Genomic DNA, 14479 nt, shown 5'->3' with positions numbered 1-14479 from the left:
ACTGGACTGTGGGACATAAACTGATACTCGCGAAGAGTGTGCCTCTTAGCTCAAGTAGATACAAGAGACCAAAGTGGCAGCTTCTGTCCGGAGGTGAGACGGGAAGGCAGAGAGGGTTAGGAGCTGGTTGAATGGACATGGGGAATCAGGGGTGGAAAGGAGGAGTGTGCTGTCACAGTATGGGGTGTGCAATAAGGGTCACATAACAATCTAGGTATAAAATTTTGTATAGGAGACTAACTTGAAACGTAAACTTCATTTAAACTACAACAATTAAAAAAAAAAAAGAAAATCTTCTGGCGAGCAATCCTTTAACGGATATGTGTTTTATAAATATTTTCTTGTCATTTAACTTACTTAATTGTGCCTTTTAAAGTGCCAAAGTTTTCAGTTTTGATGAGGTCCACTTAATCAACTTTTTATTTTATGGACTACGCTTTTGGTGTTGTAACTAGGAAATCTATGCCTAACCCAGAGTCTTGAAGAGCTTTTTGTAAAAGTTTGATTGTGACAACTCTTACATTTAAGTCTGTGATCCATTCTAACTTAATTGTTATGTTAAGATGTGAAGTGAGGGTCTAAATTCAGCTTTTGACATGTGGATCCTCAAGAGGCAATTTTGGAAAGTGGCAATCATCCCTGTGCTGCTTGTTGAACAGACTGTCCTTTCCCAAGATACTTTCTTTGGCATGTTTGTCAAAGATAAGATGAATAGAAATACACGGATATCCTTCTGGACTTTCAATTCTGCTCCAGTGATCTATATGTCTATCCTTGTGCCACAACCACACTGTCATGATGAGTGTAGCTTTAGAGTGAGCTTTGAAATTGGGAAAGGAAAGACCTCTAGCTTTGTTCTTCATTTTCATAACCACCTTGGCCATACTAAGAGTTTCACACACTTATAAACACTTAGAAATGGTCTGCTGAAATTCGGACACAGATTGCATTGTGTTATGAATCAGGTTTGGGGAGAATTGGAGTCTTAAAATAATGAGTCATCCGATCCATGAACATGGAATATCTCTCCATTACTTTAGAGCTTCCTTACTTTCTCTCAGCAATGTTTTGTAATTTTCAGTGTATGAGACCTGCACTTCTTTTGTTCAATTTACTCCTAAATAGTTTAACATTTTGAATGTCATTGTGACTGAAATGTTTCTTGAATTTCATTTTTGGGCTTTTCTTTATCTATATATACAAAACAATTGGTTTTCTAACAGCCCAATATTTTCAACTCCAAAACAAACTCAGCTTCTTGATCGCCTTTTCTCTTATAAGTCTGGAACTTGCCAAGGATTCTTATAGGAGAATTGAGTCCCTTTCTGTTTTCTGGCTCTCTGCAATTGCTTGCTATGTGCTGAAATCTCATTTCTATTCTGTACTCTGTAACTTATATCAATGAAAAAAAATCTTTTCTAATTATCATGCTTCTTTGAGTCTCTTTATTATTGGAGATCCCACCTTCATTCGTTGATTATTCTCATATTACTGGGTAGTTAAAAAACAAAACAAAAAATAAAAAAACAAATCCGTTGCCATCGAGTCGATTCCAATTCATAGTCACCCTACTAGGTGTTAGTGATCCTTAAATCCAAGCTACTCAAGTGATTCATAAATATTACATTTCCGTTTCTTTTGAGTTAATTTGCAATCAAAGAGGGAATTTAGGGCATACATTTGTGTATGTATTAAGAGTAGGGAAAGGTATTAACAGTAGAGGAATAAAATGCGTAGAGTGAATCACGTGTCTCCAAATACTGTGCAGCGCTGTCCAACTACTCTCCTATGAGAACACTGAAATGTTCAGCAAATCACAAGAGGAGGCTTACTTGCTCACTGGCTTGATGTTTCTTTTGGATTTACAGTGTACACCTCTTCGTACTTCAAAATACCTTGTCTGCCTTAAGTAAAACACTTTCTTCTGTGTCTCCTGCATCTCTTCTTGTTCCTTTTCAGCCTCCTCTGCAATGTCTCCCTCCTCTGCCAACCACGGAGTTTTGGGTTTCACAGAAGTTTCAGATTGCTAGTAATTTTGTAAGTAATTCTACATTCTTTGAAAAATTAATTAAGCATTTCCGAACACTGTTTTTGAAAATGATGTTCTTCCTCAGGAAGTGAACATTACACTGTCCTCTATGTGCAAAATTTAGACATTTTAAAAAATGTTTTACAGATTTTAGCAAATTTGAGCTGGAAATAATTGCTCTCATGTTGTGTTTTGTTTATGGAGGAAGACAAGAAACTCACCTTCAAATCTCTTTCTAATCTCTGGAAAATAGAAAAAAAAAAATCAGGCAATGATTTGTGAAGGAAAAAATATGTACTAATTTTTAAATACTTACTGAATATTTACATATTTTTCCCACCAGTGCTTTTCTATAGCATTGTTCATAGACTCAATATGGCGGCATGAGCTGTGTGTCTGATGTATTTTGAAATTGACTGTGACATATTGATACGAAATGGCATTAAAACTAAAATTAGATTCTTTCTATTTGACCTTTACGAGTTCATTCTCTTATTTAAAATAAACATTTATAATGATCCTATGACAGGAATTATTTTATGCAGGTAATCATATTAGCAACTTATGAAGGAAGATTTCTAGGTTAAAATAATCTAGCATCATACAAACTAGTTTACCAGAGAGCAAAACATGGTCTGTATATTAATACCAAGCTTCTTGCCTCAAGGCTAAGCCTTTGTGTTTTATAAATGTTTTTCCACAGGTCTATTGCTTGTCATTTAAGTCGTTTAATTGTGCCCATTGAAGTGCCAAAGTTTGGAGTTTTGATGCGGTCCACTTAATCAACTCTTTATTTTATGGACTGGGCTTTAAGTGTTGTAACTAGGAACTCTGTGCTTAACCCAGAGTCTTGAAAAGACTTTCCTTTCCTTCACTTTCTCTGAAAAGTAAATTAGATAAAATTAGGAAAGATCTGAGAATCAGAGGTTTCAATATATGATGAAGTTCCTACTATGGGTAAGTGGCCAGATGAGTAATTGAAACCCACGTCTGTTAAACTTCAAACTGAAGACTTCTCATCACTGTGCACAATGGATGACTCCACTACCGGTATAGGCAGCTAAGGCACCAGTCACAAGGCAGAGAATACAGGCATACTTTTGAAGAAACTGTCTAATCCACTTTTTAATTAAGGACTGTGTTGCCTAGAAGAAGCTTTCTTACAATGAGATTTTGGGTAGAGCGGGTACCACAAGAGCTCTGTCTAATACATTCTCACATAAGAATTTACCTCATCTCAGAGTGGACAAGAGGAGTTATTGTCAGCGTCATGAAACAAAAGGAAGAAATAATACATTAGATAAAGATAACAGAAGAATGGGAAAAGTTAGTTAACTGATGGGAGCGGTGCAAAGAGAAGAGAAATGGGTAGAGGAAGTTGCAATGTAATAAGAAGGAATGAAAAGCACAAAAGAAAAAAATCACACAAAATTTATATCCCATTGTTGTCGAGTCAATTCTGGCTCATTACAATCTTATAGGACAGAGTAGAACTGCCCCCATAGGGTTTCCAAAGCTGTAATTCTTTACGAAATTCGATTGTCACATCTTTCTCCTGCAGAGCTGCTGGTGGGTTTCAACCACCAATCTTTTGGTTAGTGGCTCAGTGCTTAACCACTGCACCACCAGGGCTCCTTAAAATTTATACAGAGGGAGTGAAAGGCATAGAAAGGGAGGAAGTCAAAATCTCTATAAAAAACCCGTTGCTGTCGAGTCAATTCCGACTCATAGTGACCCTATACGACAGAGTAGAACTGCCCCATAGCATTTCTAAGGAGGGCCTGCTGGATTCAAACTGCTGACCTTTTGGTCAGCAGCTGTAGCTCTTAACCACTAGGCCACCAGGGTTTCTACCAAAGCTGTAATTTTATGAAAGTCGACTGCCACATCTTTCTCCTACAGAGCTGCTGGTGAGTTTGAACCACCAATCTTTTGGTTAGCGGCTCAGTGCTTAACCACTGCGCCACCAGGGCTCCTTAAAATTCATATAGAGGAGGTGAAAGGCGTAGAAAGGGAGGAAGGAAGTCAAAATCACTATAGGAAGATCATATCTTGTCAATAAATCAATTATCATTAAAGTTTACCATTTTGTTTCTGAGGTTGATCTGAAAAGAACGAGAGTAATATGAATCACTTGAAGTGGAAACAAAACAAAAAATCTTGCAAAACTCTTTTCTCCAAGCATATGTATAATAGATTAGCCTCTTAAAAGGCAAAACATTAAGAATTATTTATTTTATAATCATTTCATTGAAATATCTATGGGGTCAATTTGGCTTTATCTCAAATAGAGAAATAATTTTAAATTCATTGTGACCAAAACTTGTAATTTCCCTCAAATGATTCCCTAAAGTCTTCTTTAGAAACTATTTCATTGTCATCATCATCATCACCATCACCATCACAAATGTCAGGGACTCTTATCAGTGCTTTCTCTCTGTTAGGCTCAGCACTCATGCATTACAAGCAGCATTGCATGATCATCAATGGAGCTCAGAAAGTAAACGATTACGATGAAGCAGAAGAGGATGTCAAGAGGAGAGCAAGGACACATAACTGGTTGTGTTTCCCATAATTGTTTATTCCAGGTTTGGAATTTTACCCAAAATTAATCTGACCATAGTTGGTTGATTCAAAATTTATTTTTATGAATTATTACTCTGTTTTCCAGCATCATTTTAAAAAACAGCTTTCCATCTCTTGTAGTGGATGACTCTGTCAAGTGACAGTGAGGCTTGGAATCAAATTGATATTTAAAAGTAAGGCTATTTAAAAACAAATTGGACACACATGTCACTGGATTAGTCTTGACATAAGATGAGATTCACTTTAAGATGATAAAGTATAGAGCTGGCATTATTTTAGAGAACATCTTCTGAAAGGTCACAGCATTGAAAATACTATGGAACAGTTCTGCTCTGTACACATGGGGTTGCCATGAGTCTGAATGGACTTGATGGCGGCTAACAAAACAATAACAACAAAATAACAGATTATAAAGTTTTGTTTTCCCAAATAGCAATTCAATTGTTATAAAGGTGAAGTATGATTTTTTTTTTTTTTTTTTTGCTTGGGTTGATGCACAAGTTTCTGGATGATGCAAGAGTTAAAAAGGAAGTGAAAGGCATAGAATAAGGAGGAAGCAATCAAATCACTGTAGGAAGATCATATAAATAAATTATCATTAAAGTTTATCATTTTCTTTCTGAAGCTGATCTGAAAAATAAAGAGGGTATATAAGTAACAGATTTTGGAGATAAGTTTTTTTTTTCTTTCAAGCAATTCGGTTCTTGTGAAGGTGAAGTATTAGCTGTCGTTCATTTTGCGTCGATGGATGTACAGTTATTTGGGTGGCAGTGAGAGTTGTACTGTGAAAATATTCAGGAAATTTATTTCCATCAGCCTATTATTTTGAGCTCCACCCTTCACTCTGGCTCTCCATTGCCTTTGGTATTTATAAGCCTGGAGCTTGTTAAAAATGACATAGGAGAATAGACTCTCTCTTGTTTTATGGTCCTTTGCAGTTGCTCTGGTATGTAATGATACCTCATTCATATTTGCATTTTAGTATTTTGCAAAATCTTTTCTGCTTATGGTCCCTCTTTGAGTCTCCTTGTGTCATAGATTGGATTGTGTCCCCCAAAAATGTCTGCCAACTTGGCTAGGTCATGATTCCCAGTATTGTAAGATTGTCTACCATTTTATCATCTGATGTGATTTCCCTACGTGTTGTAAATTCTATCACTATGATGTAATAAGATGGATTAGCAGCAGTTATATTGATGAGATCTACAAGATTAGATAGTGTCTTAAGCCAATCTCTTTTGAGATATAAAAGGGAGAAGCAAGCAGAGACACAGGGGACCTCATACCACCAAGATAGCAGCGCCGAGGGCAGAGCATGTCCTTTGGACCCGAGGTTCCTGCGCTGAGATGCTCCCAGACCAAGGGAAGACTGATGACAAGGACCTTCCTCCAGAGCCGACAGAAAGAGAAAGCCTTTCCCTGCAGCCGCTGCCCTGAATTCAAACTTTTAGCCTACTGGACTGTGAGAGAATAAACTTTTCTTTGTTAAAGCCATCTACTTGTGGTATTTCTGTTATAGCAGCACTAGATAACTAAGGCACCTTGTTATAGGTTGTTTCAACCTTCATTATTCCTTTTTTGCTCATATTACTAGGTGGTTTGCTGTTGTTTTTGGTGCCCTCAAGTTGCCTCTGACTCATAGCAACCCTATGTACAACAGAAAGAAACATTGCCTGGTCCTGAAGAATCCTCACAATTGTTGCTATGTTTGACCTCATTGTTACAGCCACTGTGTCACTGCTTCACATTGAGAGTCTTCCTCTTTTTTGCTGACCTTCTATTTTACCAACCATGATGCCCTTTTCCAGAGACTGGTCCTTCCTGAAAACTTGTCTAAAGTATGTAAGACAAAGTCTTGCCATTTTCCCTTCTAGAGAGCATTCTGGCTGTACTTCTTTCAAGACAGATTTCTTCACTCTTCTGGCAGTCCATAATATATTTTATGTTCTTTGCCAACACCATAATTCAAACGCATCGATCTGAGTATCTTCAATTATTCATAACATTACATTTTCTTTTCTTTCAATTCAACTTAGTATGTGATAGAGCAAAGAATCTAGGGCACAGATTTTCCTTTGCATATTAAAGTAGGAAAAGACATTTTCAGTAGAAGGAATAAGGTAGTACAGTAAATCAACTCTCTCTCTAATTACTCTGTGGTGATGTCCAAGTTTTGTATCATTATACTGAAAATGTTCAGCAAAACCTTCTAACTGTTAAATCATATAGATGGGTCTCATTTATTCATTGTCTTGATGTTTCTCTGTCATTTATAGTATTTACCTATCTAGTCTTCAAAATGCCTTGGTTGACTTATGTAAAATATTTTCTTCTCCTCCTCCTGCCCCTCTTCTTTCTCATCAGTCTCATTTGCCATGTCTCCCTCCTCTGCCAACCATATTATCTTTGGTTTCACAGAAGTTTCAGGTTGCCAAGTTTTATAATAGGATTCTTTTTGTGAAATTTATTAGATATTATTGAAAATTTGCTACTATTCTTAAGCTTCTCATTGGCTAATTCTTTTCAGAATTAGACGAACGGGTCCTTCTTCCTAATCTGTCTCAGTCTGGAAGCTCAGCTGAAATCTGTCCCCCATGGGTGACCCTACTGGTGTTTGAATACCAGTGGCATGCTTCCAGCATCAGAGCAACACTCAAGCCCCACAGTATGACAGACTGACAGACACATGGTGAGCTGAAATGGACTGGAATTAGGCATTTTGAATCAGACAATCATATGGTCTACTATGTCGGGAATGACAACTTGAAGAGGAATGGCATTGTGTTCCTTGTCAAAAAGAACATTTCAAGATCTATCCTGAAGTACAACCCTGTCAGTGATAAGATAGTATCCATATGCCTACAAAGAAGACCAGTTAATATGACCGTTATTCAAATTTACGCACTAACCGCTAAGGCCAAAGATGAATAAATGGAAGATTTTACCAACTTCTGCAGTCTGAAATTGATCGAACATGGAATCGGAATGCATTGGTAATTACTGGTGATTGGAATGTAGAAGTTGGAAACAATGAAGAAGGATCAGTAGTTGGAAAGTATGGCCTTGGTGACAGAAATGATGCCAGTGATCGCATGATTGAATTTTGCAAGACCAGCTACTTCATTGCAAATACCTTTTTTCACCAGCAGAAATGTTGACTGTACATGTGGAACTCACCAGCTGGAATACACAGGAATCAAATCTACTAAATGTGGGGAAAGAGATTATGTAAAAGCTCAATATCATAAGTCAGAACGAGGCCAGGGACAGACTAAGGAACAGACTATCAATTGCTCCTATGCAAGTTCAAGTTGAAACTGAAGAAAATTAGAACAAGTCCAAGAGAGCCAAAGTATGACCTTGAGTATATCCCACCTGAATTTAGCAGTCATCTCAAGAATAGATTTGACCCTTTGAATACTAACGACTGAAGTCCAGACAAGTTGTGAAATGGCATCAAGGACATCGTACATAAAGAGAGCAAGAGGATATTAAAAAGACAGGAAAGAAAAGACCAAAATGCATGTCAGAAGAGATGCTGAAACTTGTTCTTGAACGTAAATTAGCTGAAGCGAACAGAAGAAGCAATGACATAAAAGAGTTGAACAGAAGATTTCAAAGGGCTGCTAGAGAAGACTAAGTATTAAAAAGAAATGTGCAAAGAACTGCAGTTAGAAAATTTAAAGGGAAGATCATGCTTGGCATTCCTCAAGCTGCAAGAACTGAAGAAAAAGCCTTGAGTTGCAATATTAAAGGATTCTATGGGGAAAATATTGAATGACACAGGAAGCATCAAAAGAAGATGAAAGGAATACACAGAGTCACTGTACCAAAAGAATTGGTTGATGTTGAACCATTTCAGGAGGTAGCATATGATCGAGAACCAATGCTATTGAAGGAAGAAGTCCAAGCTGCACTGGAAGGAATGGAGAAAAACAAGGCTCCAGAAATTGACCGACTACCAATTGAGATGCTTTTCAACAAACGGATACAACACACTCAACTATGCCAAGAAATTTGGAAGAGAGATTCCTGGCCAACCGACTGGAAGAGATCCATATTTGTGCCCATTCCAAAGAAAGGTGATCCAACAGAATGTGGAAATTATTGAACAACATCATTAATATCACACAGAAGTAAAATCTTGATGAAGATCATTCAAAAGAAGTTGCAGCAGTACAGCCACAGGGAATTGTCAGATGTTCAAGCCTGATTCAGAAGAGGACATGGAACAAGGAATGTCACTGCTGATGTCAGATGGATCCTGGCTGAAAGCAGAGAATACCAGGAGGACGTTTAGCTGTATTTTATTGACTATGCAAAGGCATTTCACTGTGTGGCTCATAACAAATTACAGAGAACATTTCAAAGAATGGGAATTCCAGAACACTTAATTGTGGTCATGTGGAACTTGTACATAGACAAAAAGGCAGTCATTCTAGCAGAACAAGTGGATACTGCTTGATTTAAAGATGGGAAATGTGTGCGTGAGGACTGTATCCTTTCACCATACTTATTCAATCTGTATGCTGAGCAAATAATCCAAGAAGATGGACTATATGAAGAAGAATGGGGCATCAGGACTGGAGGAAGACTCATTAACAATGCTTGCTGAAAGTGAACAGGACTTGAAGCACTTACTGATGAAGATCGAAGACTACAGCCTCAGTATGGATTGCACCTCAACATAAAGAAAACAAAAATCCTCACAACTGGACCAATAAGCAAGATCTTGATAAACAGAGAAAATATTGAAGTTGTCAAAGATTTCATTTTACTTGTATCCTCAATCAATGCCCATGGAAGCAGCTGTCAAGAAATTCAACAATGTATTGCATTGGTCAAATCTTCTGCAAAAGATCTCTTTACAGTGTTAAAAAGCAAAGATGTCACTTTGAGGACTAAGGTTTGCCTGATCCAAGCCTCATAAGCATGTCTATTTTCAATTGTTTCATATGCATGTGAAAGCTGAAAAATGAATAAGGAAGATGGAAGAAGAAATAAAGCCTTTGAGTTATGGTGTTATTGAAGAATATTGAATATACCATAGACTGCCAGAAGAATGAACAAATCGGTCTTGTAAGAAGTACAGCCAGAATGCTTCTTAGAAGGATGGTGAGACTTTGTCTCACTTACTTTAAACATGCTATCAGGAGGGACCAGTCCCTGGAGAACGGCATCATGCTTGGTAAAGCATAAAAAACAAACAAACTCGTTGCCATCAAGTAGGTTCCAAATCATAGTGACCCCTTAGGACAGAGTAGAACTGCCTGATAGCGTTTCCAAGGAGCAGCTGGTTGATTCAAACTGCCAACCTTTTTGGTTAGCAGCCGAAGGCTTAACCACTGCTCCACCAGAGCCCTTGGTAAAGTAAAGGGTCAGAGAAAAAAAGCAAGACCCTCAACAAGATGGATTGAGACAGTGGCTGGAATAGTGGACTCAAACATAGCAACAATTCGGAGGTTGGCTGAGGACCAGGCAGTGTTTCTTTCTCTTGACATAGGGTCGCTATGAATCAGAACTGACTTGGGGACACCTAACAAGAACAACAACAACTAGTTACAGGTCTATTCAGAATTTATATTTCTTCTTAAGTCAGTTTTGGAAACTATGGCCCCCGGATACTCTTTTAACCCAGAACTAAAACTATTCCCAAAGCCAACTCTTCAGACAACAATTAGAGAGGATTATAAAATAAAGAATAATACACGTGAGGAGTGTGCTTCTTAGTTTAAGCAGATACATGAGATGAAATGGGCATCTCCTGTCCGGAGGCAGGATGAGAAGGCAGGAAGGGACAGGAACTGGTTGAATGGACACAGGGTACCCAGGGGGGAATTGGAAGTGTGCTGTCACATTGTGGGGATTGCAACTAATGTCACAAAACAATATGTGTAAAAATTTTTGTATGAGAAATTAACTTGAGCTGTAAACTTTCACCTAAAACACAATATAAAAATTTAAAAAAGAAGAATATAGTTGAAGAAATTTACAAATAAAATAATACAGTTTCAATAGCGTAAGTTCACTCAGGGGTAAGCACTTTTTCTATATAAAACCAAGATATCAATAGCATTGCATTCACACAGTCAGGCCTATTTTCCTTAAATATATGTTTTATATATGTACAACTTTTTTTTAAACTCTGTTTTCTCTTCCTTTTCTCTGAATAACAAGTTAAATAATTATTCATTAAAAATAAATCAGAACAATTAACAAATGAATTAAAATAAACTCAGGTTAAGTTACCAGCGATATCGTTTGCATGTGAATGAAAATAAGAAAATTACCTTTCTCCTTCATTTTTTCTGAAAAAAATTACAGAAATTATGGGTTAGTGACTTCTAGAATTTACAGACTATTTATCTCTGTCTATCCCTTAAGCCCTTTCCTGTCCCATCTACTCTCTCTGATACTATTTCTCTTTAGTTTGAAGAACATTCTTTAGCATTTCCTACAAAGACAATCTTCTGCCAACTAATTCTTCTGGGTTTTTTTCCTTGCAAAAATATTTTTATTTTGCCTTGATTTCTGAAGTGTATTTTCACTGGTGGTAGACTACCGGCTGACAGTTATTTTCTTTCAACACTTTACCAATGTTGCTTCATGATATTTTTGCTCCCACGATTTCTGATGTGAAATCAGTTGTTATATGAATCATTGTTTCCCTGCAGGAAATATGTAACTTTCCTTTAGATGTATTCAAGATTTTTTCTTCATATTTGATTTTCAAAACTTTGTGATGTGTCTAGGCATGGTATTCTTAGAATTTATTCTGTTTGGAGTTCATTGAGATTTTTATTTTTTTTATGGAGAATTTTAAATCCTTAATTTTAAATTTTTCACCAAAGTTGAGAAATTTTTCACATTCTTTCTTGAAATATTTTAAAAGTCAATCCCCTTTTCCTCCCCTTCTGGGATTCCAAAAAGATATGTTTCAGTAATTTAATATTGTCCCACAGTTCCCCCAAAGTTCTCTTTATTTACTGTGATGTATATCTGCACAGATATAGGAAAATATTTGCCATTAAAGTTTTTAACATGCACAATTCAATGACATTAGTTATGTTCATCTTGTTGTACATACATCATGACTCTCCATTTCCAAATTTTTCTTTCACCCTTAAAAGAAGCTCCGTGCCTCCTAAGCAATGATTATTTATTTTTCCCTCCATACCTTCCCTAGTAATCACTAATAAACTTGGGTCTCTATACTTTTGCCTATTCCAGACACTTCATATAAATGGGATCATGCGGTATTTGTCAGTTAGGTTGTTTCCACCGTTTAGGTATTCTAAATAGTGCTGCAATGAACATTGGTGTATAAGTATCTCTTTGAATTCCTCCTTCAATTATTTTGGGTGTGTACCTAGAAGGGGACTGTGGATCATAACAAATTACGGATAACATTGCGAAGAATGGGAATTCCAGAACACTTAATTGTGCTCATGAGGAACATGTACATAGACCAAGAGGCAGTCGTTCAAACAGAACAAGGGATACTACATGGTTTAAAATCAGAAAAGCTGGGCATCACCATGCTTATTCAATCTGTATGCTGAACAAGTAATCCAAGATGCTGGACTATATGAAGAAGAACGAGGCATCAGGGTTGGAGGAAGACCCATTAACAATCTGTGATATGTAGATGACACAACTTTGCTTGCTGAAAGTGAAGAGGACTTGAAGCATTTACTGATGAAGATCAAAGACTACAACCTTCAGTATGGATTATACCTCAACATAAAGAAAATACAAAGCCTCACAAGTGGACCAATAAGCAACATCATGATAAATGGAGAAAAGATTGATGTTGTCAAGGACTTTATTTTACTTGGATCCATAATCAACACCCATGGAAGCAGCAGTCAAAAAATCAAACAACTTATTCCATTTGGCAAATCTACTTCAAAAGACTTCTTTGTCGTGGTCAAAAGGAAAGATGTCACTTTGAGGACTAAGGTGCACCTGACCCATGCCATGGTATTTTCAATCACCTCATATACATGTGAAAGCCAGAGAATGAATAAGGAAGACTGAAGAAGAATTGATGCCTTTGATTCATGGTGTTGGTGAAGAATATAGAATACACCATGGACTGCTAAAAGAACGAACAAATGTTTCTTGGAAGAACAGCCAGAGTACACCTTAAAAGAGAGGATGGGGAGACTCTGTCTCAGGTACTTTGGACATCTTCTCAGGAGGGACCAATGCCTGGAGAAGGACATCATGCTTGGTAAAGTAGATGGTCAGTGAAAAAGAGGAAGACCCTCAACAAGATGAGTTGACACAGTGGCTGCAACAATAGGTTCCAACAGTAACGATTGTGAGGATGGCCCAGGACCACGCAGAATCTTCTTCTGTTATACATGGGGTCACTATGAGTCAGAGCCGACTTGATGCCACCTAACAACAACTACATGGTAATTATATATTTAATTTTTTGAGGAATTGCCAAACTTCTTTCCATAGTGGCTGTACCTTTTTAAAATTCCACCTGCAATGGATGAGGGTTCTAATTCTCTTCATCCTCACCATTTCTTGTTTTCTGTGTGTGTGTTTTATCTTGCCATCTTAGTGGGTGTAAGGTGATATATCATTGTAGTTTTAATATGCATTTCCCTGATGGAGAATGACGTTGAGCATCTTTTCATGTGCGTGTTGGCTCAGCTTCTTGGATTTTTTGTTCGTCATACAAAATGAATAAATAAGGTGAAAAAAAAATACAACCCTGCCACACACCTTTTCCAATTTGAAACCATTCAGTATCCCCTTGTACTTTTCGAACAGCTGCCTCTTGATCCATGTACAAATTGCACAGGAGCTCAACCATATGTTCTGGAATTACTATTCTTTGCAATACCATTCATAATTTGTTATGATCCACACAGTCAAATGCCTTCGCATAGTCAATAAAACACAGGTAAACATCTTTCTGGTATTCTCTGCTTCCTGCCAAGAACCATTTGACATCAGCAATGATATCCTTATTTTCATGTTGTCTTCTGAATCTGACTTAAACTTCTGGCATTTCCCTGTCAATGTACAGCTGCAGCAATTTTTGAATTATCTTTAACAAAACATTGCTAGCTTGTGATATAAGTATATTGTTTGATAATTTCTGCATTCTGTTTGATCGTCTTTCTTTGGAATGGATCTCCTCCAGTCAGTTGGCCAGCTAGCTGTCTTCCAAATTTCTTGACATAGATGAGTAAGCACTTACAGGATTGCATCTTTTTGTTCAAGCATCTCAACTGGTATTCTTTCAAATCCTGGATTCTTGGTTTTCACCAATGTTTTCAGTGAGACTTCAACTTCTTCCTCCAACCCTGATGCCTCGTTCTTCTTCATATAGTCTGGCATCTCGGATTATTTGTTCAGCATACAGATTGAATAAGCATGGTGATGCACACCTTTTCTGATTTTAAACCATGTAGTATCCCTTGTTCTGTTTGAATGACTGCCTCTTGGTCTATGTACATGTTCCTCATGAGCACAATTAAGTGTGCTTCTTGATCATGTGCTACCCCTTAAATAGACAAATGTCAACAAATTCTTTTTGGTACAGTGACTCTGTGTATTCCTTCCATCTTCATTGGATGCTTTCTTCATCATTCAATTTTTTTGCCCATGAAATCCTTCAGTATTGCAACTCAAGACTTGAATTTTCTTTTCAGTTCCTTAAGCTTAAGAAATGCTGATCGTGTTCTTCCCTTTTTGTTTTCTAACTCCAGGCCTTTGCACGTTTCATTATAATAGTTATTTTCTCAAGCTGTCCTTCAAAATCTTCTGTTCAACTCCTTTAAGTTATCATTTCTTATGTTTGCTTATGGTGAAGAATATTGAATATACCATGGCCTGCCA

The sequence above is a fragment of the Trichechus manatus genome, unplaced genomic scaffold, assembly GCF_000243295.1.
Source record: "Trichechus manatus latirostris isolate Lorelei unplaced genomic scaffold, TriManLat1.0 scaffold00481, whole genome shotgun sequence".
NCBI classification, from domain to species: Eukaryota; Metazoa; Chordata; class Mammalia; order Sirenia; family Trichechidae; genus Trichechus; species Trichechus manatus.
Note: the sequence above shows the minus strand (reverse complement) of the source record.